The sequence below is a fragment of the Adiantum capillus-veneris genome, chromosome 27, assembly GCF_014529385.1.
Source record: "Adiantum capillus-veneris isolate H3 chromosome 27, ASM1452938v2, whole genome shotgun sequence".
NCBI classification, from domain to species: Eukaryota; Viridiplantae; Streptophyta; class Polypodiopsida; order Polypodiales; family Pteridaceae; genus Adiantum; species Adiantum capillus-veneris.
Window position 1 is genome coordinate 66,751,428 of NC_140957.1, and position 23,027 is coordinate 66,774,454.

Genomic DNA, 23,027 nt, shown 5'->3' on the forward strand with positions numbered 1-23,027 from the left:
CTTTAATTGAAGAAATAACCTTTTTTGAATTTTTTTTGAGTATTGTCAGTATTTTCTTTTCTTCAAATGTCAATCTCGCTTCTTCAATTGCCAATAAGTTTTTAATGACTTCTCTTTACTGTGTACTTTTAATTTCTACAAATGGTCTTTCGTCTACAATAGTCTTGAGTAAAGATTCCCACTTTAAAGATCTTGGCTAACTCATAAGTTTGCTTTCTTATTCTTCTCAAGTCTTTGAATGATCCGCAGAAGTTGTGACCTTATCTCTTGCACTTTCCCATCTTTAAGGGATTTCTTTTGGTCGGACTTAAAAAAAAACACTTGGTCATCACTTGCACTCTTAAGATTCTTTCTTAGGACTTGCAATTTTGGCAATCCAATTCTTCACTTGATAAAAACAAAATCCTTCAGTCTCAAGATTATCTTGGTACGATTTACAGTAATCTTGAATTCTCATGAAGTCCTAACAATAGAAAACTTGGAAAATCTACATCTATTGCGCTCAACAAGACTTCTTCAATTTAGTGGATAAGTACTCAGTTTTTCATTGTATTGATGTAAACAAAAATGCCATCCTTTCCATTCCATGTAATCTTCCAATCCTGATAAATTTCAACCTTCATAAATCTCTCATTTATGAGCTTCCTAAAATGTTCCAGCATAGCGAGCCTTTGCTCTAGCATCGCAATTTCCATCCTCTCATAGATAATCCATTCAATTCCTTCTGGTAGATCCCAAGCCATCTTGAAAACTTTTGAATAATTTATTGGAACATCAAGACTTCATTTTGTAATATAATTGAAATTTGGGTGCTAGACTGATTTGTTTTTCTCTCATGCATTAATCTTAAATCCAAAATTCTAGATTCCAAGATCCAAGATTCAAAACATGGCTTTGATACCACTTGTGAGGGCCATACCCAGACTCGACCCTACTCACCTCCCTCAGTCCTCGAGACCGTTCCAGGGAATGACGTAGATCTATCTGCAGGTATCCCTCCCACTTGGGACCAACATCAGACAGGACTCCGACCTATCTCAAACGCCAACCCAATGTGAGGGCCATACTTAGACTCGACCCTACTCAACTCCCTCAGTCCTCCAGAATGTTCCAGGGAATGACGTAGATCTATCTACAGGTATCCCTCCCACTTGGGACCGACACTCAGACATGACTCCGGCCTATCTCGATTGCCAACCCAAGGGGGTACATCCCTTCATTCAATGATTCTATCCGCTTCTCATAATCAATCTATTTTTGACAGCTTTTTACACCCAAAATCGTGGTCCTTAGTCTTGATTCTCTTGATCTTTAACTTGAGGATCTTCTCTTGCTTGTTCTCCCTTGGTTCATGGCGATAACCCCTTTTCCCTGACAACAAGCAGGCACGGCAGTTATCACTTTCCCCTAAGAAGAGGGATCTTGCAATCCTACCTGGTCTTGCTCGTCCCGAATTACCCATTTTTATCCCACTTAGTCCTAGCGTTTAACATAAAAATTTTAAATCAAAATCCGGCCATGTGACCCTCTGGATCCGCCCACCCACCGAACCATTTCATAAAAATCCCTTCTCGAGGTAGTACTTAACTACTACAAAATCAGGAAGACAAAAATCTATCAGACATCATCAAACAACAAGCAGCATGAAATCTGTTGCATACCCTCGTTCAGGGAAATTCATCTGGTTCTTTCTAGCAGATCTTTATTTAGAAACTTTTAATTCATTTTCTTTCCTTTATCTGCTATAATTAGCTTGTAACTAGTTTTATTACTAATCATAACACATTTAGTTTCAACCGATTCATCTTGCCTCCCCATTCAGTCCAAGATAATCGGTTATAAACCATCAAAATGGCAGCACCTTCACAATATTTCCCAGAATTAAGTGTTTGGGAAAGGCTCGTCAAGTAATTTAATCATTCCTTCCTAAGAATTTTATTTCGAGAGGTATAGCACCATCTGGTGATAGATGCACAGGATAGCCTCTATATTCCTAGCCTTTCCAGTTCCTTTTTAAGCAACCAAGTTGAGCAAATTTCCTTAATTAAATTCACATCATCCTCCCTGAGTATAACCTTTTCATCCAACTATTGGCATCAGGACATACCCGGATTATGGCCGATTCCAATAAGATACCGCGGGTACTTCACCCGGCCGGGCAAAAATAAAACAAACCCATTCATCGCTTATCCCTCAGGCATGAATGACCTAGGTTTAACAACTTAGCGGTAACATTGCCCTAGCCGAAAAGGGCCAATCTCCGACAAGTTCCCCAAGAGAATCCTCTCAATGGGCCGGCCTTTCAATCAAATTGACCCCAAGAAGATCCATCTTGGTTTCCAGTCATTTCCGGACAATCTTCAAAACTCTTAGTTAAATCTATGTTTTGCAATGGGCTATCCCTATCACCTCTTCAAATTCCTTTTTAACTCCTAATTGGTAATTTCCAGGTTCCTTCATTTATCAAACTTCATTCCTACTTTCATTAATTATCTACCAACCAAATTTATTTAGAAAATACAAGCGAGTTTTTGACATAGGCATTTGATGGTTAATGTCTCTTCGAAAATGCCAACTTTTTAAGTTCAATCCCTGTTTTGTACGATTCCCAGGTTTTTGCAATCCTTTGCCATCCATGGAGCATCTGCATGAAAGCTTGTAGTGTTTTCGGTTCAAACAACACGGAGATCAATTCCGTGAAGTTATCCCCTATCTCCCCCATTCCGTATTTGCAAACAAACTTGAAATTGAAAACATTAGAAATACTCTTCAATACCAAAAATTGAACTACTTCTATCGAGCTTATACAACTACTCTTTTCTTATTGTACCTCGCTTTCCATTTTAGGAAGCTAGAAGGTCATCCTATAATTTATGAGTTTTCGAGCTTTCCATTAAAGCTTAAACCTAAAATACAAGGTAGTCACTAAAGCTTACACTTAAGTGCCAAGTTACCATTAATGCATAGCTTAAGAGTGCAAATCTACCTTTGAAGCATGATTTTATTAGGCATAGATGCTCTTATCAGTTGACCCTAATTGCGAGGTTTCCATTAAAGCTTAAAACCTAAAAATGCAAGGTAGTCACTAAAGCTTACACCTAAGTGAAAAGTTACCATTAAATCTTAGCATATGAGTGCAAATCTACCTTTGAAGCTTAACTTTATGATGCGTAGATACTCTTATCACTTAACCCTAATTGCAAGGTTTCCATTAAAGCTTAAAATCTAAAAATGCAAGGTAATCACTAAAGCTTACATCTAAGTGCAAAGTTACCATTAAAGCTTATCTTACGAGTGCAAATCTACCTTTGAAGCTTAACTTTATGATTTGTAGATACTCTTATCACTTAACCCTAATTGCAAGGTTTTCATTAAAGCTTAAAATCTAAAAATGCAAGGTAATCACTAAAGCTTACATCTAAGTGCAAAGTTACCATTAAAGCTTAGCTTACGAGTGCAAATCTACCTTTGAAGCTTAACTTTATGATGCATAGATACTCTTATCACTTAACCCTAATTGCTGCAAGGTTTCCATTAAAACTTAAAACCTGAAAATGCAAGGTAGTCACTAAAGCTTACATCTATGTGCAAAGTTACCATTAAAGTTTAGCTTACGAATGCAAATCTACTTTTGAAGCGTAATTTAATGATGCATAAATACCATTAATACTTAGCCCTAATTCCAAGGTTACCATTAAAGCTTAAACCTAAAAGGATGCACATAAACCTTCCTAGTATTAAAACACATGGATTAATTAATCCTACTAGAAATGAAGATTACCTCCTCTAAGCAAGAGGGAAGTGGAGTTGAAGTCCTTCTTGAAGAGATGTGAGGCTTAAGGAGGAAAGAAGGGATTTATGGTGAAGAGGAAGGAGAGAGAAGCTTCTTCACAAAACCCTTAAGGGTTGGCCTTCAAGAGAGGAAGAGAGTTGAGGGTTTGCCCTTCAAGAGAGGGAGAGAGCAAGAGTAAGGTTTAATGGAAACCTTGAGTTACTTAAGCATAGTCTTAAGCATGACAAGTATGCAAGTAGCTTAGCAATATATGTGTAAAAATACAAAGGAGAGGGAGTGTTTATATAGGAAATGGTGGGTGGAATTCTTTTCTCAATTCCTATTGGACTTCAATTCTTTTCTCAATTCCTATTGGACCCCAAATTCTCTTATCAAAAGCTATTGGACCCCAAATTCTCTTCTCAAATGCTATTGGACCCCAATTCTCTTCTTCATTCCTATTGGACCCCAGTTTTCTTCTTAGTTCTTATCCCTTAACTTTATCTTTCAATTAAGTTAGTCCTTTTTTCTCCTAGTTCTCGATCTAGATCAGTTCCCACACGGTTTTTGATGAAGAAGTATAAAAATAACCTTAATCTTAAAGGAAAAATATAGGGATGGTGTAATTTCTTATCTGAAATATCCTTGTCTTTTCATTCTAGAGTAAAGTCTCGTTGTCCGTATAACTTCTTTGTCGGACTTCCTTTTTCTAAATTAATTTTCTAAGCCGAAAAATTTCTGAATGGCTCTAGGGTTTAGGGAGGGACCTTGCACCAACCTGTGGTGTTGGAGGCTCGCCATAGCATAGGCAATCTCCCACAAAATCTATCAATCCGGAGAGAGAGAGAGAGCATGACCCGGCTAGGGCTTGGAGGCATCACACAAAGAATACGCGAGAGCGTCATCAGATGCAAAGATTGAGACGATTCAAGAGCGTCCAATGCAAATAGAAATCATCCCAAATCAACTAATGCTAATCGCACATCAAGCTTCAATTTCAAGCAATCATCTACACACATCAAGCAACGAAGTGAAACACACTAATCTTGGAATCTCTCAAGCACAACTCTAATTACATGCATTGACGATTAAGCACACAATATCGCATTCAAGTCGGCCACCCCAACCATGCCCATCATGGTGTCCAAATCAAGTCACACATAATCAAATTAAGCTCAAGGGTTCTTAAACCTACACACACACAAGCACACCATTAGAGGACAACTCTAATCCCTCAATCACGAGTACACCCACTCCGCTTAATGGAGAGAGTTAGATAAGGACTCCACTGATCAGAGAAGCTTAGCATAAGTAAGAGTTAGATTAGAGAAGATCAACACCTCAAAACAATGAAGGAAAGTAGATAAACATGATTGACAACATAATGAATACTAAATTAATTAAGAGAGGATTACACTAATTACATGTGATTAGCACTAGCCTTCTAAGCATGGGCATTAAGCTCAAAGGCTAGGCCATCAAGACCTCCTCTAGGGAGAGAGTTCTTAAAAGGATCACTCAAGAATCACCTCTCATTAAGCATAGGGATCTTTTATAGTTTTGGGCCTCAAACCCTTCAACTATGGGATAAAGTGAGCTCTCTAGCCTAGACTCATACAACTTTGGAACTCCTAAATGAGCCCAAGCCCTATACAATGAAAAGTAAATATTGTGTATATCCATAACATATCCACAACTTGGTGCATAATTGGTGTAGCCGCTAGCCGCTTCTAACATTCCCCTCTTCCTAATTTGGCGCACGTCCTCGTGTGCCGGTGAAACAAGACATGGTGACATGGTAGAAAGCAACTCCAAGGAAGAAATGTTGAGCTGCAAAACATAAGAACAAGTAATGAGCATCAAAGGCCACCAATAATGAATAAAACATGAAGCATAAATGAACAATTATGCAAAGTGATTTTTTGCTTCTAAAAGATGGGTCAATCATAGTCAAAAACTAAACAACATAAAGCAAAAAAAATACTCACACTATTGTGAAGATTAAACCACTTGAAATTTCAATTTTATGCATGAAACACAAGAAATCAATTATAGCCCTAGGCTAATGCAAGTTCATAAACCTACTAGCCTAAAAACTATGTGAACAATCTTAATAAATCATTCAAGTCTATCATGTCTATGGGCTATAAAAAATCTCCTAATCTATTAGTACATTGTCAAAGTTTTTGAAGCTCACAGAAGTTTTGATTTAGTCATTCATTGTAAAATTAAAGCACAATCACAAGGCTACCACCCCAAGGCAAGTCTAGGTGCGACTCTCAGCTCCTTGAACCCTCAAGAAGGTGTTCCAAAAGCCTACTAGCTTACGAAGGCGACGGCTAATCCCTATCAACCCAGGGCATCGGTTTAGGGCCTTGACCAAGCGAGCCAAGGTGGTTCCCCTCGCCTACCTAGTGCCAAAAAGGCGCTAGGCCTCACAAAGACACAACATAACATAGAATTTTTATTTCCATGTGTCTTAGTAGCATTTTTGCTACTTTATTTGGACACTTCTTTGCTTCATGGTTCATCTTTTAGCACATTTTTTATTGCTTTCTTTATGAGATGTTTATGGAAATTTCACTAAAAAAGACTAAAGCCTAATCATAGCCCTAGGTCATGACAAAAATGAGTGGAATATTACGACTATCACTAAGAATCTAGGACTAGCAAGAAATGAACCTACATTAACCTAAGGTCAAGGATGATTACCTATGATTTACACACATAAAACTTAATTTTTTGATGAGTTTAATTTTCACAAAGCAAAGTGTCGAAACTTTAAATTACCTAGTCTTTCTAACATGAAAAAACCATAGCTTAGAAGCAACATTTCACTTAAACCAAGCAAGAGAATGGAGAGATGAACAAAGAGCAAAATCATGGAAGGATTACACCTATTCATGCTCTTTGAGCACCCTTGAGCAAGCATCCTTTGTGTAGAGAAGTCTCTTGATCCTTTTATTTGCAAAAAGAAGCCTTTTGAAGCTAAGTGTAAACACAAGCTACAAAAGCCAATTATTGAAAAGCCACACAAAAATCATTAATGAAAACCTAAAGCTAAGGTCTTGTATACCCAAATTTTCCAAAGGGAAAAAACCCAAGGGAAAAAAATGCCTTGGGTTATGCACATGATGCTCTAAAGTAGAAAATTTATGCATACATATCAATCATGAGAGATAAAATGCTTCTACATAAGCAAATAGTGCAATTTTTATCATCTCTCATGCGTGATTCAAAGTTGACTAATTTCTAACTCTCTTGAAGTATGGAATTTAAAACAAGCCAAGAGCTAAAACATAATGCAACTTTGATGAAATGAAGTGGATTTCGAAGCCGAATTTTACATTTTAAAGATTTTCAAAAAGTTGGCTAACAACTAGCTCACTAAATTTTACAATTTTAGAGCACACTTTATGAGCTAGAGATAAATGCAACTTGATGAAATGAAAATGAATGGCTCTCAAAAGCCAAATTAGTACTTGAAAGCTCAAAAAGTTGGCTAAACACTAGCTCAAATGAAAAATTTTGCATTTTTAGACCAAGCTAAGAGCTAGCATTACAACTTTAACTAAACATGGAATGGCTCTAATTAGTCAAAATTTTCAATATTGCAATGATGACCCCTTCTTGGATCATTTGGAATCACACACCTGCCATACCTTCAAAATGAAGCTTAATTGTTAGTGCTTTTTAGCATATGAACATCCAATACAAGGACTAAAGGCATGCTCTATCACGAGGCCAACATTTTTAATGCTATCTTATGGTCATCCAGACTAGCACGATGGTTAGTGCTATGTAAGAATTTTTCTTTGGAATTAAGCACTAAAAATGTATCAAGCAATGCACACTACAGACCAAGTATCAATGCATCATTTGGTGTTGGCTTTCAAAAGTGAAGCGTACACATATGATTTAGTTTTGATCAAACCACACACCACATTAAACCCACAATTTAATGATCATTTACAAACACAAGTCAGTAACACTTGAAAGAGCTTAATTGAGTGACATGCAACAAATTTCTCACCACTTGATTCAGGTTCATAACATTGTCACACTCAACCACTCAAAAATCCAAAATATGAAGCACAAATTACTCAAGCTGGAAAATATTGCAAAAAGACTCTTCTTTCCAAAGGTGAGTTGTGGATCTGCTCAACCCGAGCCCAATCAATCCTACCATGCGAACTTGGATTGACTCAAGATTAAGCTCAATTCCATTTTACTAGGTCGCATTTGTCCCCATCTTTGAAATTGTTGTCTCCTTTATTTTTGTCGAAATCTCTCGGTGGGAATCCCCTCCTCAAAAATTTCATTATTACCTTTGGAAAGGTATTTAATTTTATTTTTAAAAATTGCCAAGCGACAGCCTCAGTCAGTCGAGAGAGATTGATCCAGAAAGTAGGGAGCTTGGAGTTGGGGCCGAGGGAGGTGATCATGTGATGGGGTATGTGTGTGTGTAGGATTGCGCAGGGCCTGAGCCAAGGCGGGACCAAGGAGTGCCGACGAGACAGTGAGTGTACTGTGAGTTGGAAAGTTGACCAATGGCAGGGCTGTGAGAGGATTGGGAGCGGGTCCAGCGGGGAAGGGAGCCATGAATCTGCTGTACCTCAAAACGACAAGGCATCCGCTGCACCTCAAAACAACAAGGCATCTGCTGGCTATTAGCGCGTGTGTGCGTGTGTGTTGAGTTTTTTTTGAAAATGCCAAGACTCGCCAGTGTGATCGTGTGTGTGTGTGTTTTCTATGCCATATTCGGCTGCCAGTGCAGCCCTTGTGTGTGTGTGTGTGTGTGTGTGTGTGGCTACAAGGTAAAGGTAGCAGCAAGGCACGGTGCAGTTTCCAACTGTGAGTGCGACAAATGCTGAGGTGATGTGGAATCGGCACTAGTTGTGGTGGATCAGTGCCAATGAAAGTAGCCAAGCTAATATGACGGGCAAGTGACCATACGTGACTGCGTCCAAGCATAAGGAAGAGCAGGCAGTGTACCTACTACCGAGCAAGGCAGGCTACGCCTCTGCGATGTGTAAGGGGAAAGCATGAGCTGAGAACTCGGGCACGGTGTAGACTATAGTGTGTGTGCGCTTCATATTGGCTCCCATTTGGGCATGTGGGTAGCACCTGTCAACGAATAATTTGACCACATTCAAGCATGCCCAATAATGGTCATTCTGTCTAGGAATTTTTGTAGGTACAACACTCAAACAGTCATACCATTACTGTAAATCCTACACCCAAAAAATGTTTCAAGACCATGAAGCCACTATGAACTTTTCACCCAATGCACACACATTCAAATCTTGCCCTAATTTTGGCAATAAGGCCTACTCCATGACCGGAATAGCCTCACATACACATCAATTTAGTGATTTGCACACACAATTTATGCAAAACTACCATTCCTCAAGCATTTAGGCATCCAATTTCATTCCAATTTCATCAAATTAGGCATAAATTCCATCAATTAGGCACACACACCTAATTTTAGCAATGATTTAGCAACTCAATGGGATCAACTTAATCAATCAAAAATTGAACGGATTAGGTCAATCCACTTACAATTGATTGCATCCAAGCTAATCCTTGCTCCACGCGACGATTCCATCATGCACACACATGTGTGCAACTCCGATTCGGTCCAAAATTGATCAAAAAATTGACCAAAATCAACACTCAATCACATGATTAGGCATAGATTAGAGCAATTAAGAGTGATGATCCTCCTCAATTAAGGAGATTTAGCATACATTTCAAATCAAAGTTAGTGGTTAGGTTAGCACAATTAGCATGAAATTAGTACAATTAGCACGAAATTAGCATGAATGGGATGCAAAATTAGTGAAGGTTAGTGAAAAATTAGCAAAATCAAAAGAGAATTTAGGGGTTTTTGGGGTGAAATGACTCTATACACATCCAATTAAACCTAATTACACTACAAACAAATCAAATCCTACTTAATTACAAGAAATCGATAATCAAATTACTCTTATCTTTTGCAACCTCAACTCCACTAGTGTAGGCAACCCGTCCCCGGCAGCGGCGCCAATGTTGGAGGCTCGCCATAGCATAGGAAATCTCCCACAAAATCTATCAATCCGGAGAGAGAGAGCATGACCCGGCTAGGGCTTGGAGGCATCACACAAAGAATGCGCGAGAGCGTCATCAGATACAAATATTGAGAGGATTCAAGAACGTGCATCCTCCAATGAAAATAGAAATCATCCCAAATCAACTAATGCTAATCGCACATCAAGCATCAATTTCAAGCAATCATCTACACACATCAAGCAACGAAGTGAAACACACTAATCTTGGAATCTCTCAAGCACAACTCTAATTACATGCATTGACGATTAAGCACACAAGATCGCATTTAAGTCGGCCACCCCAACCATGCCCATCATGGTGTCCAAATCAAGTCACACATAATCAAAGTAAGCTCAAGGATTCTTAAACCTACACACACACACAAGCACACCATTAGAGGACAACTCTAATCCCTCAATCACGAGTACACCCACTCCGCTTAATCGAGAGAGTTAGATAAGGACTCCACTAATCGGAGAAGCTTACCATAAGTAAGAGTTAGATTAGAGAAGATCAACACCTCAAAACAATGAAGGAAAGTAGATAAACATGATTGACAACATAATGAAGACTAGATTAATTAAGAGAGGATTACACTAATTACATGTGATTAGCACTAGCCTTCTAAGCATGGGGATTAAGCTCAAAGGCTAGGCCATCAAGACCTCCTCTAGGGAGAGATTTCTCAAAAGGACCACTCAAGAATTACCTCTCATTAAGCATAGGGCTCTTTTATAGTTTTGGGCCTCAAACCCTTCAACTATGGGATGAAGTGAGCTCTCTAGCCTAGACTCATACAACTTTGGAACTCCTAAATGAGCCCAAGCCCTATACAATGAAAAGTAAATATTGTGTATATCCATAACATATCCACAACTTGGTGCATAATTGGTGTAGCCGCTAGCTGCTTCTAACATTCCCCCCTTCCTAATTTGGCGCACGTCCTCGTGTGCCGGTGAAACAAGACATGGTGACATGGTAGAAAGCAAGTCCAAGGAAGAAATGTTGAGCTGCAAAACATAAGAACAAGTAATGAGCATCAAAGGCCACCAATAATGAATAAAACATGAAGCATAAATGAACAATTATGCAAAGTGATTTTTTTCTTCTAAAAGATGGGTCAATCATAGTCAAAAACTAAACAACATAAAGCAAAAAAAATACTCACACTATTGTGAAGATTAAACCACTTGAAATTTCAGTTTTATGCATGAAACATAAGCAATCAATTATGACCCTAGGCTAATGCAAGTTCATAAACCTACTAGCCTAAAAACTATGTGAACAATCTTAATAAATCATTCAAGTCTATCATGTCTATGGGCTATAAAAAAACTCCTAATCTATTAGTACATTGTCAAAGTTTTGAAGCTCACGGAAGTTTTGATTTAGTCATTCATTGTAAAATTAAAGCACAATCACAAGGCTACCACCCCAAGGCAAGTCTAGGTGCAACTCTCAGCTCCTTGAACCCTCAAGAAGGTGTTCCAAAAGCCTACTAGCTTACCAAGGTGACGGCTAACCCCTATCAACCCAGGGCATCGGTTTAGGGCCTTGACTAAGCGAGCCAAGGTGATTCCCCTCGCCTACCAAGTGCCAATAAGGCGCTAGGCCTCACAAAGACACAACATAACATAGAATTTTTATTTCCATGTGCCTTAGTAGCATTTTTGCTACTTTATTTGGACACTTCTTTGCTTCATGGTTCATCTTTTAGCACATTTTTTATTGCTTCCTTTATGAGATGTTTATGGCAATTGCACTAAAAAATACTAAAGCCTAATCATAGCCCTAGGTCATGACAAAAATGAGTGGAATATTATGACTATCACTAAGAATCTAGGACTAGCAAGAAATGAACCTACATTAACCTAAGGTCAAGGCTAATTACCTATGATTTACACACATAAAACCTAATTTTTTGATGAGTTTAATTTTCACAAAGAAAAGTGTCGAAACTTTAAATTGCCTAGTATTTCTAACATGAAAAAACCATAGCTTAGAAGCAACGTTTCACTTAAACCAAGCAAGAGAATGGAGAGATGAACAAAGAGCAAAATCATGGAAGGATTACACCTATTCATGCTCTTTGAGCACCCTTGAGCAAGCATCCTTTGTGTAGAGAAGTCTCTTGATCCTTTTATTTGCAAAAAGAAGCCTTTTGAAGCTAAGTGTAAACACAAGCTACAAAAGCCAATTATTGAAAAGCCACACAAAAATCATTAATGAAAACCTAAAGCTAGGGTCTTGCATACCCTAATTTGCCAAAGGGAAAAAACCCAAGGGAAAAAAATGCCTTTGGTTATGCACATGATGCTCTAAAGTAGCAAATTTATGCATACATATCAATCATGAGCCATAAAATGCTTCTACATAAGCAAATAGTGCAATTTTTATCATCTCTCATGCATGATTCAAAGTTGACTAATTTCTAACTCAAAGATCGGTCCATCCTTTTGTTGAGTCTACCTCAAGAAAACCCGACTCACCTTAATGCATGGTAGCAACACGAGACTCCATGTTTACCTTGAACCATTATACATCAAATAATTTCACTTTGAATCCTCTATAATCCACCCTCAAAACTTCTTTAGGGTTCTGAAATACATGATTTCTACTACAACCAACTTTTCATTGGTGGATGATTATTGGCGGCTACATTGCTCAAAGTTTGCCATGACTCCGTAATTGAACATGCATCGCTTTGTGTCAACCCGCTCTACTTAATGAAGTGAAAACGTTTACACAATGCTATCATGTACAAGTTGTACTACAAAAAAACATAGAGATGAGTGTCAACATAAAAAAACACCACACCATATGTCAGAGATTAAAAAAATACCTTGGGATTACAACCCCATGAATATTCCCACTCCTGTTACATATTCACCTTGTTTTGTGGCCCTTTCCATGCCATTATGTAGCCATGTTTGTTAACCCTCACGGCTCACGGACACCCTATCACCTACGATGGACGTTGTATTATTTACTTGGTAGAGTCAGGTAACGGGCTTGTCGGTCCAATAGGAAAAGGGTAAGAGTGATCGCCGATGAGAGGTGCACTCTAACTGGAACATTCAAGGGATTAGTTGGCTAAGCATGGGCGCCCAAGTGTGAATGGGGCGAGCTCATATAAAAGTCAACTAAACCTAAAATTCACTTATTCTCTGATTTGTGCAATTGAAGAGTGCTCTTGCTCCATCTCCATCTTCTTCTTCTTCATCTCCTTGTGTGTGTGTATGTGTGTGTGTGTGTGTGTGTGTGTGTGTGTGTGTGTGTGTGTGTGTGTGAGAGAGAGAGAGAGAGAGAGAGAGAGAGAGAGAGAGAGAGAGCATTGAGGCGGCACGACGGCGGCGAGGCGGTTGAGCGCGGCGTAGCGGCGTCTCCCTCTTCTTTGCGGCGAGGAATCCTCCACGACAGGAAGCGTAGAGTGGTGAGTGACACACCAACACCATCTCTGAGCTTACTAGTTTAGTCTTGTTCTGTGCTTGGAGCCATTTGTGGCTCGCACATGGTGTATTGGCAAGTTCCTTGCATTGACACGTGCGACAGAAGCGCACATTTTTGGCGCCGCTGCCGGGGAATGCCGTACACTAAGCTTGAATGGCACTCTATGCTTCTTTTGTGGTGCAATTTCTATTGTAGGAAAGGTAAGGAAGGAGGGTGTGTGTGTTGAGAAGAAGGATTTTGTGTTATACTGTGTATTTCTTTTGTTAATGGATTTTTCAAAGGTACTGTGTTTTTTCTCTGTGTAAGGTGTTAGTATTAAGGTTTTTAGTTCTGTGTAATGTAATGTACAGTAAGTAGGAAGTAGATCTGTGAGAGCTAATAGAGTGTGTTAGTGTGTAACAGTAAGTGTATTAGTTGGAAGTAGGTAGGTAGAGTGTGTGTGTACTCTCGCGCAGGCCGCGACGACCTTATCCTTTTTTTATTTTTTATTTAAAAAAAACTTAAAATAAATTTTTTTAAGGTAGGACCGATATCGGGAATATCTCCGAGACCCAAGCCCAAGATCACACTCAGGCTTAGGCATCTATCGCCCTTTAAAATTACGAATTTTAGCTTCACACGTAGCTAAAAATCGGTTTTTTGAGGACCAACGGAGCTTCAGGTGACCGAACATTGTGCTGTAAAGCACACAACGACCCTCTAAGTGATACGCTCATTTCGAGCTATCACACACTTTAATCAAAAAATCAATCATTAAAGAAACAAAAAAAATATAAAAAACACGAGTGAAAACGGACGCTTAAAAAAGTAAGCGGTTAACCTTCGAGGTTGTTCGCTCGACGCTTGTAGGGTGCCAAAAGTACATGCATCTGCGCTCTGTTCGTGTGCTAGAGACGGAGCAACTAGAGAGAATTTCGACTTACGTGAGTTCTCAATATACACCTACTTTAGGTTCCGGGCCCTCGGCAGGGACCCAAGGTAGTACAAACCAAGACCCGAACATAGTGGCTAGTGACTCTTCCTCTGACTACAACGTCATGGAGGGTTTCCCAATGCCTAATCCCGATAGCTCAAGCCAAGACATGCATGCCATGGGTCCATGTTCTGGGCCGAGCGTGCTTAGCTGCTTGAAGGAAACCTTTAGTAGAGCCACTCGCTCCAAACATGGAGCTAATGATGTAAATGAGGGGGGTGGGGAAGTAAATTCTCCATTCATGACCAACGTAGAGCCTATGCCCTTAGAGAATGTGCACGTGAATACTTCATTCACTACACCTCCTGACTCTTCAGAGTTATTTCCCTCCGAGGTAATATTACCCAATGGTAGAAGCCTTGCCGAAGTGCAAGAGATTGAGCGATATATCCTTGCAGCGAGGGAAAAGGAAATTGAGAGCTTACGCAAGGCAGAGCAACGAACAGAGTAAAAATCGAAAGGTCCTATGTCAATATATTTTCTAGGAGAGCAATTGAGTGCTCCTGACTTAGCAACCACTAAGGGCCAACCCCTAGAAAGCAACATTGCATCTTGCTCAAAGGACACCCCTAGCACCTCAATCCTAAATGGAGCATTCTTAAATGAGAACTGGGAGTACGAACTACAAACGAAAACTCTGACCGACTTATACACAGGTCACACCTATCATGTGGGTTGGTTACATGTCCTACAATCCACAATGGGTGCTACTAGTGTGGAGGATCAACAACAAAGAGTTTGTGAGGTCATCCATAGGGTGATTGAGTTAGAGAGACAGAACAAGGGGATCAACATGCCTTCAACGGGTCTCATGAGATTCTTGGATACAGGAAAGGCTAAACAACCAACCTTATTGCAAATGGAGACTCCCTCGGTAAGTCTGATGGATCCTCCATATGTTGTTTTGCCAGGGGTCTTGGTGCAATCTGAGCCCACAAGTGATAGCTTTACCTTTCCAAGTCTAGCTCATCTTTCCCTTGATGACGCCATGGCTACCATGCCTACCTCAATAATGGGCATGCCAAGAAACACGCCATGGACCTCATTTGTTAGTAAAGCACCGCTACATGGTAGCTCAATGCCTGCAATAGTACCTACAAGTGTGTACCAATCGTATATACCCATGGGTCCTTGTACTCATGTAGTCCCTACTCCTCCCATTGTTTCAACTACTTATGCTCCACAACCACAACACCCAAGCTCTTATTTCCATGGGACTATACCGGCTAGCATTAGCATGTCACATCCGGCGTCTGCTATGCCTAGGGCCACCCATATGAACTATGGACCACCACATGGCACAACATGGTACCCAACGTGGAACCCAACGGCTTCCTATGCTCTAAGACCAAAGCCAATACCTACTCCACATGTAGTCTCTGGAGCGCCTTCATCCACAGTGCCTGCTCACTTAGGTGCTTGGCAACATTTGCTGAAGCTATTGGTCAATCTATTGCTGAGAATATGTGTAACATGCCTGATAGAGAGCTTAGAAGTAAGGCAGTACAAATAGCCAAGCTCACACAAAAATTTAGTGGAGATGGGGATGTGAGAAAGCATATTGAAATGTTTGAACAAATATGCGATTCCCTAGGAGAACACAATGACCTGCATAAGAGTAATGCTTTAAGCCTAACCTTAAGTGGAAAGGCATGGGATTGCTATAGAATCCTAAGGGTGGAAGAAAAAACAATTTACCCTACTCTTAGGAGACTATTCTTGAAAGAATACATACGAGAGGGAGTACTTTGGGGTGTAGCCTCTCAGCTCCAAAAAGCCCAACGAGAGGAAGGAGAGTCAGTGAGAGACTTTATAAGTCGCTTGAAGCATTTGAAATCTCGTTGTAATCCAAATGAGCGCTTCAACAATAACCAATTGCTTGATAGATTCATTAGGGGATTATGACATGAGGATATCTACAATGGCCTAGTCATTAGAGGTATCACCACTTGGGAAGCAGTCACCACCAATGCGATCCAATTGGAGGATAATTTAATGATTCAAGGAGAAAGAGTGTCTGTTGAGCCTAAATCTATTAGCTTGCAAGCATTAGGGCATCAACCAATGACCCTAAAGCCTGTTGCTAAGGATCCAAAGATATCTGAGATGACTTTAGAAAATCTCACCAAGGATATTCAAGAGAGTCTTAGGGATAATCGTGCTCCGCAAAACAATCATATGTATCCAAGAAGCGAGCAACAATGGTGCTTAGTATGCTATGGACCGCATAGTACCAGTGAATGTCCTAGATTTAGAGTAAAATTCAATGGGAACTGCAATTCCTGTGGAAGGTATGGTCATCAAGCTAAGGATTGCATAGTATTTAAGTGTGCGATGACCAATAGAACAACCTTAGCATGGACAGACACACCTCAAGTGCCTGCATTGATGCCGGCACCACCTCTTGAACAAACAGCACAACACATGGTTCTTAGGGCCCAAAATGTTGTCCAAACAACACCCTTACCACCTCCAGTGCTAGGACCGCAACCACCACATCCGAGAATCACTTCTGTGAATCAAGTGGGTTGTGAGTCATCTATTGCTTGTTTGGAAGACTGTGAGGAAGATATAGATCCTAATATTGCCTATGGGATGGATGTGCTTGAAGAAAGTCCACAATACTACATGGAGGATTATTGGGGACAAGTCAAACCTGTATATCAAGTAGCTGCTCTTGCGGCAAGAGGCCAAAATATCAATTACACTGCTAAGAGACCACCTCTTCAATGCTATGAGTGTGGAGGTCCATATCGTGTAGCCGAGTGTCCTACTAGGCTACAAAAGAACGCCACACTAATGCAAACCAATCAAGCAAGCACGTCTACAATGCCGATACTCATGTGTGGTCAATGTGGCATAGATCATTTGATTGCCCAATGTCCAAATAATCCAAAGGCACCGAAGATCACGTCATTAAACTTGATTGAAGGTACTGAGGAGCCATCACCAAGTACATCTGTCGTACGAGTAAACATACTCACACGAAATGCTCCAAAACAAAAATTATATTCTTGAGGAAAGATACATGGCATCAATTGCCCAATCTCAGAAAAAGAAGAAAACACGAAGGAAGGGATTGCAAAAAGCAGCGAAGTCAGACCCCAGTTCAAAGACCAAAACGACCACTAAGATAGAAACCAACAAGGAAGATCTTCATGAGCCACAATGTCTAGGATCCAAGAAGAAGATTGGAACTTATCCAAACCCTACAGAGGAGATTGAACGAGTCAAGTAATTAAGGAGTTTGGTAGAAGATACCCAAAGGGATCTAGAACCAGTACCTAGGCAAATCCAGATTACAGACACCTTGTTCTCTACGCAACAACAACCTCACCAAGTCCATAGACCCTTAGCCATACCTAGTGTCATCCAAGAAGAAAGTGACTTAAAGTCATGGGAAAGTGGGTGTACTCAGTTCTTGATGGAAAGAATGTTTACAGAGGGACTACCTGATCCTATTGAACAAATGGAGATCCCATCTTCCCCACGTCAAGGGACTGAAGTCCAAAAGGTGTCGCTAAACATTGCCAAATTGATGGATTTCATGTCTTCAGAAGTTAGAACCACCATCATGTCCAAACTATATAAAGACCCTGAGCTAGTCTCAGCTCTTTGAGCCTTCCTCAATGGAGAACTAAAGTTTGGACTACCACAATTTGCACAGATGGATGGAGCTGCAGAGTTGCCAATAGAGGAGGAACACTTAGATCCACAACCCAGCCTAGATGAGAACCTTGTTATAGAAAATTTTAATAACAAGTTGGGACAATACTTTGAGGGTGATGAATCCAATGTGACCATACCAATCACTACTAAGGGATTAACTGTGAAGGGAATCCTTGATGGTGGCGCTGGGGTTAGCATTGTGACTAAAAATTGCTGGGAAACTATGGGAAGACCTCACCTTGCAACCACAACCATAGTAGTGAAGATGGCCAATGGGTCTATTGTTAAACCTATTGGGATGCTAGAAGATCTCAAGATCAAGGTCTTTGGACATAAAATAAGGATTACCTTCATTGTTACGGATTTCTCCAAGCACACTATGGCATCGGAGATGATCTTAGGATGTCCTTTCATGAGGGAAGCAAAAATGATGCATGACTGGTCTAAAAACCATGTCTACTTGCAGCTCCAAGATTCTGTTATTCGAGTAGATCTTGTAACTTGTCGAGAACATCCCCTAGGAAACAAGTTTATAATTGATCATAGATTTGACACCACAGTTCACTCGGCCCCATTGCAGTATTGTTACACGTGTAAAGCGGACACTGATGTTGGGGAAGATTCTCCTTATATGGATGTACTACCTGGGATGACTGAGTCGGACAATGTGGATTGGGTCCACCTAGCAGCAACCATAAACACTTGGGGAAACAGGGGGATGACCTGGGTAACACCTAAGGGGGATGAAATGACCGTACCCTTAAATATGCTACAAGCAATGCATATAGCTTCTAACAAGACTCATCCTAATATAACAAAGAAAACATACAAGTGGGTCCCTAAATCTTCTTTAGCGACCATAGCTAGTGCTAAAAAAACAGAAGCTTTGTAAGAAACGTCCCACTCACTCCAAGAAATTTAAGGAAACATGGTGGATTCCTAAAAAACTATTGGAAGTGCAAAGCTACTATCAAGGAAATGATCAAATTTGGGTGCCAAAATGTAGATTGTGTTCTTACTTGTCACCTTACCCATGTGAGCTCAATCCTGTAGCTCGAAAACAAATCGACGATAGTGGAAAGGAAAAAATCACGGAATGCTACACACCTGCTCCCGAGCTAGTTTGGGTACCAAAGAAAGAATGATTTGTTCCACCTAGCTTAGGGACATCGAAATCAAATGAAGCTTCTTGCTCTTCAATTAGTTCCTATACAGAAATAGAAGCTTCGACACAACCTCCACCTACCATTGTACATATCCATACAAGCAAGAAAGAGTTTGCACCTCCCGTTGTAAGTTCACCACCTACAACAATGTTGCAAAAAAATCATGGGAGAGTACCTTACCACCCTTGCAACTAGATGAAACGCATAGGGCAGTCGAAAACTATTGGTTAAGCCTTCACCCATAACAACTTGGAACAATTGGTTTCAAAAGGTGACGACATCATTTCAAATGGTATGATCTACCCAAGGAAGGGGGGAGTGTTTGCTGACAGTCATCATTCACTCACTCTCCTCTCAACCTTCCTCCCTGACCTCTGAATCTCCCAATCTTAGGGAATGTATATATAAAGCCTTATACTCACAAAAAAATAAAAATAAAGAGCAAGAGCAATTAGCAAACGAGTATGCACAATAAAAGTCAAAACATTGACCCAGACCTACACATTCACATCCGGTACACTGAAATAGAAACCTATGTCATAAAACACCTAGAGGTATTCTTTGTGTTTCCTAGTGTGTACAGGAACGTGTTGCTGTGGTTAGGATTTGGACCTTCATGGAATCCTTCTCTCGTTCACACTTCAAATCAAGTGCGACCATCAACACAAACAGGTGTTTCTTGTCCATTAGCACTGCCCCTTATCTTTTTGCATCCATGTTTATCTGCTTTAATTGTGATTGGTAGCATAATATTCATCGCATTTGCTTAGTACCAAACATTAAATCAATGTAATTTTTTGTCATAATCACTTGTCTAGGTTTAAAAATCAAGCAGTCCGCTTAAGCTAGTTTGACCAAGCTAGGTGTTAGAGATCTTCTCTTAATACCATGGGGAATGCCTTCCTAATAATCAATGGTTACTTAGGTTCTTAATCCGATTTAAGCAGCATTGTGTGAAATGTACTAGGGCTTTCTAGTGGGCTTAGTCCCTATTGACATTTAGCTTAAGTATTATAAAGGGAGTTTACTAGTGTGATGAGCCTGGGGAGGTGTAACAGTGTTATATGACCCCCCCAAAGTTACAAAATTAAAATGCTGAAAACGAACATTTTTTTTTAAAAAGAATCAAAGTGCCACAATGTAAAATCTTAAGCTGAAAGAGAAATCTCAGTTTGATTGGGTACTTCACTCACATGTATCGCCTATGGTACTAAAGCCCTAGAGGTTCCCAGTGTGGGCGCTTTTCCTTGAAAAGCAAAAAACCCAAGGCATACGAAATAAGCACACACATCAAAATGGAATCACTGTGAAAAGACTTTGGGGGGTCAAAGAAAAGGTACTCAGTCAGGTGATGATTTCAAGAGAAATTCCTTTTATTGTAGCTTAACTACAAGGTCTTCTAGGTATAGCCTCTAGTCAGCCCTCGAACATGAAATACTTGGCTCTCGCGATTAAACAACTTAATTGACCAAAGAAAATTGAGAAGCTTACCCATGGTATTAATAGTCGATCTTTAGTGCCTTTTGACCGTTAAATTAGCGACCCCAGACTTGTTTAACTTTTTACCTTTCCAACTATTTATGTGTTTGATTATATTGCAACTTAATGTTTATTACTGACAAATGGTTTAGAATTTTGCTACCAATCAATTTGTCTGCCTAAAACTGCATATGCTTTTTAATTGTATATGAGAATGCAATTACTCTGCCAATTTTGTTTGATTTTGCAGTGACTGAAGAAGGCTAAGGACATTCATCTCAAATGCTCTTCCACCTCGACGAACGAGCTTCAACTCAATAGCTTCCGAGGACGGAATCTACATCAAGAAGGGGGGCATGTTAACCCTCACGGCTCAGGAACACCCTATCACCTACGATGGACGTTGTATTATTTACTTGGTAGAGTCAGGTACCGGGATTGTCGGTCCAATAGGAAAAGGGTAAGAGTGATCGTCGATGAGAGGCACTCTCTAACTGGAACATTCAAGGGATTAGTTGGCTAAGCATGGGCGCCCAAGTGTGAATGGGGCGAGATCATATAAAAGTCAACTAAACCTAAAATTCACTTATTCTCTAATTTGTGCAATTGAAGAGTGCTCTTGCTCCATCTCCATCTTCTTCTTCTTCATCTCCTTGTGTGTGTGTGTGTGTGTGTGTGTGTGTGTGTGTGTGTGTGTATGCATGCGAGAGAGAGAGAGAGAGAGAGAGAGAGAGAGAGAGAGAGAGAGAGAGAGAGAGAGAGCGATCGAGCATTGCGGCGGCACAACGGCGGGCGAGGTGGTTGAGCGCGGCGTAGTGGAGTCTCACTCTTCTTCGCGGTGAGGAATCCTCCACGACAGGAAGCGTCTAGCGATGGTGACACACCAACACCATCTCTGAGCTTACTAGTTTAGGCTTGTTGTGTGCTTGGAGCCATTTGTGGCTTGCACACGGTGTATCAGCAAGTTCCTTGCATTAACACGTGCAACATACAGACACAATCTTAGACTCACGAATGATGGAAAACTCTCAAGATCTTCAAGATAACCCACTCTTGGTTCTTTTTCCTTCTAAAATCATGTCGTTATCGTGTCGCTTTTTTTCGCATCATCATATCAAGCAAGCCACTTCTGCATCATTAGATTATGGAGCATGCATAATCAATTGATCTTTGCCTCCAAGTCCATGGTCCTTTTCTTCTCCATGCAGAGGCCCACCATCACAATGCTAGGTAGGCGCTCATCCTGAATTGGCAACCAAAGCATGTCATTTGAGTGGTATACCCTAGAGGACTACTTGTCAATGTACACTAATGAATCTGAAACTAGCCAGCCCTCTTCCATGCTTCTCTCTGGGCGTGCCCTCTGAAGCATATATCCCTTAGATGTTTTCATGAAGCACTCTAGGAAGAACATCCGTCTAGAATGCACAGTGCTTGCTATTTCCAATTCATTAATTGTGTGCATAAGGGGATGCAATTGAATACTCTAATTTAGTACCAGGTAAATGTTTTGTGATTTTTATGTATTGTCTAGTCCATTGGTCACATGGTATGTAATGAATATTGATATATTGCTATTTCCTACAACTGACGGGTGGAAAAAGCTGACCAAGATATGGACTATGCAAATGGATATACATTTTATGTACATTTTATTATTCAAGCTCTCTTTATGAGCTATGAACATTATTGTGTCCAGTCGGGCAATTTGTAATCACTTTGAGCATTCAAGAAATCTATAAATAAATATGTGCAAGAGGAAAATGCTCCCTCTTGCACAGGGGCAGATTGTACTTAGTGATTGTGTATTTCTTCTCTTCTCTCCTCCCTTCTCTATTGTCGTGCCGGTGTAGCACTAGGTGCATTTACACGTGTTCTCTTATTCTCTCTCGCTCTCTGTCTCTCTCGTGCTAGACTTAGCTATGGATTCCTTGAGTACACAATTCTGTAGGTATGTGGATTTGTTGAATTTATCATCGATTATGTGCTATTTGTATATTCTTTAGGGCCTTCCATGCCTTTGTTTGTAGCAAGTGGCATATGTATGTACAACTTGTACAACCGTGAAGCATTCTAGTGGATTCACCCTACATCCATCATCTCAATGCAATGTGAAAACCGCTCTAAGGCTATTCTCTTTGTGAGAGCATCTATAGGGTTGTCATCCATATGAAACTTATCTCGGCACACTTGCTATTTAGTATGTCCCATATCACATGATACTTGACCTCTATGCATTTTGACTTGGAGTGAAACACGCGCATTAGGGGAAGTTGAGGTCATTTTTCATCCTATAAGAAATGATAAAGAGAGAAAATACTTTTCATTTTTGAAAAGTGAACAAGGAATTTAAAAGCCGAAAATTGGGAGAAAAAATCCACCTTTTTGCTAGGTGCATGGAATGTCACTTTTTGGGGGCCCACAT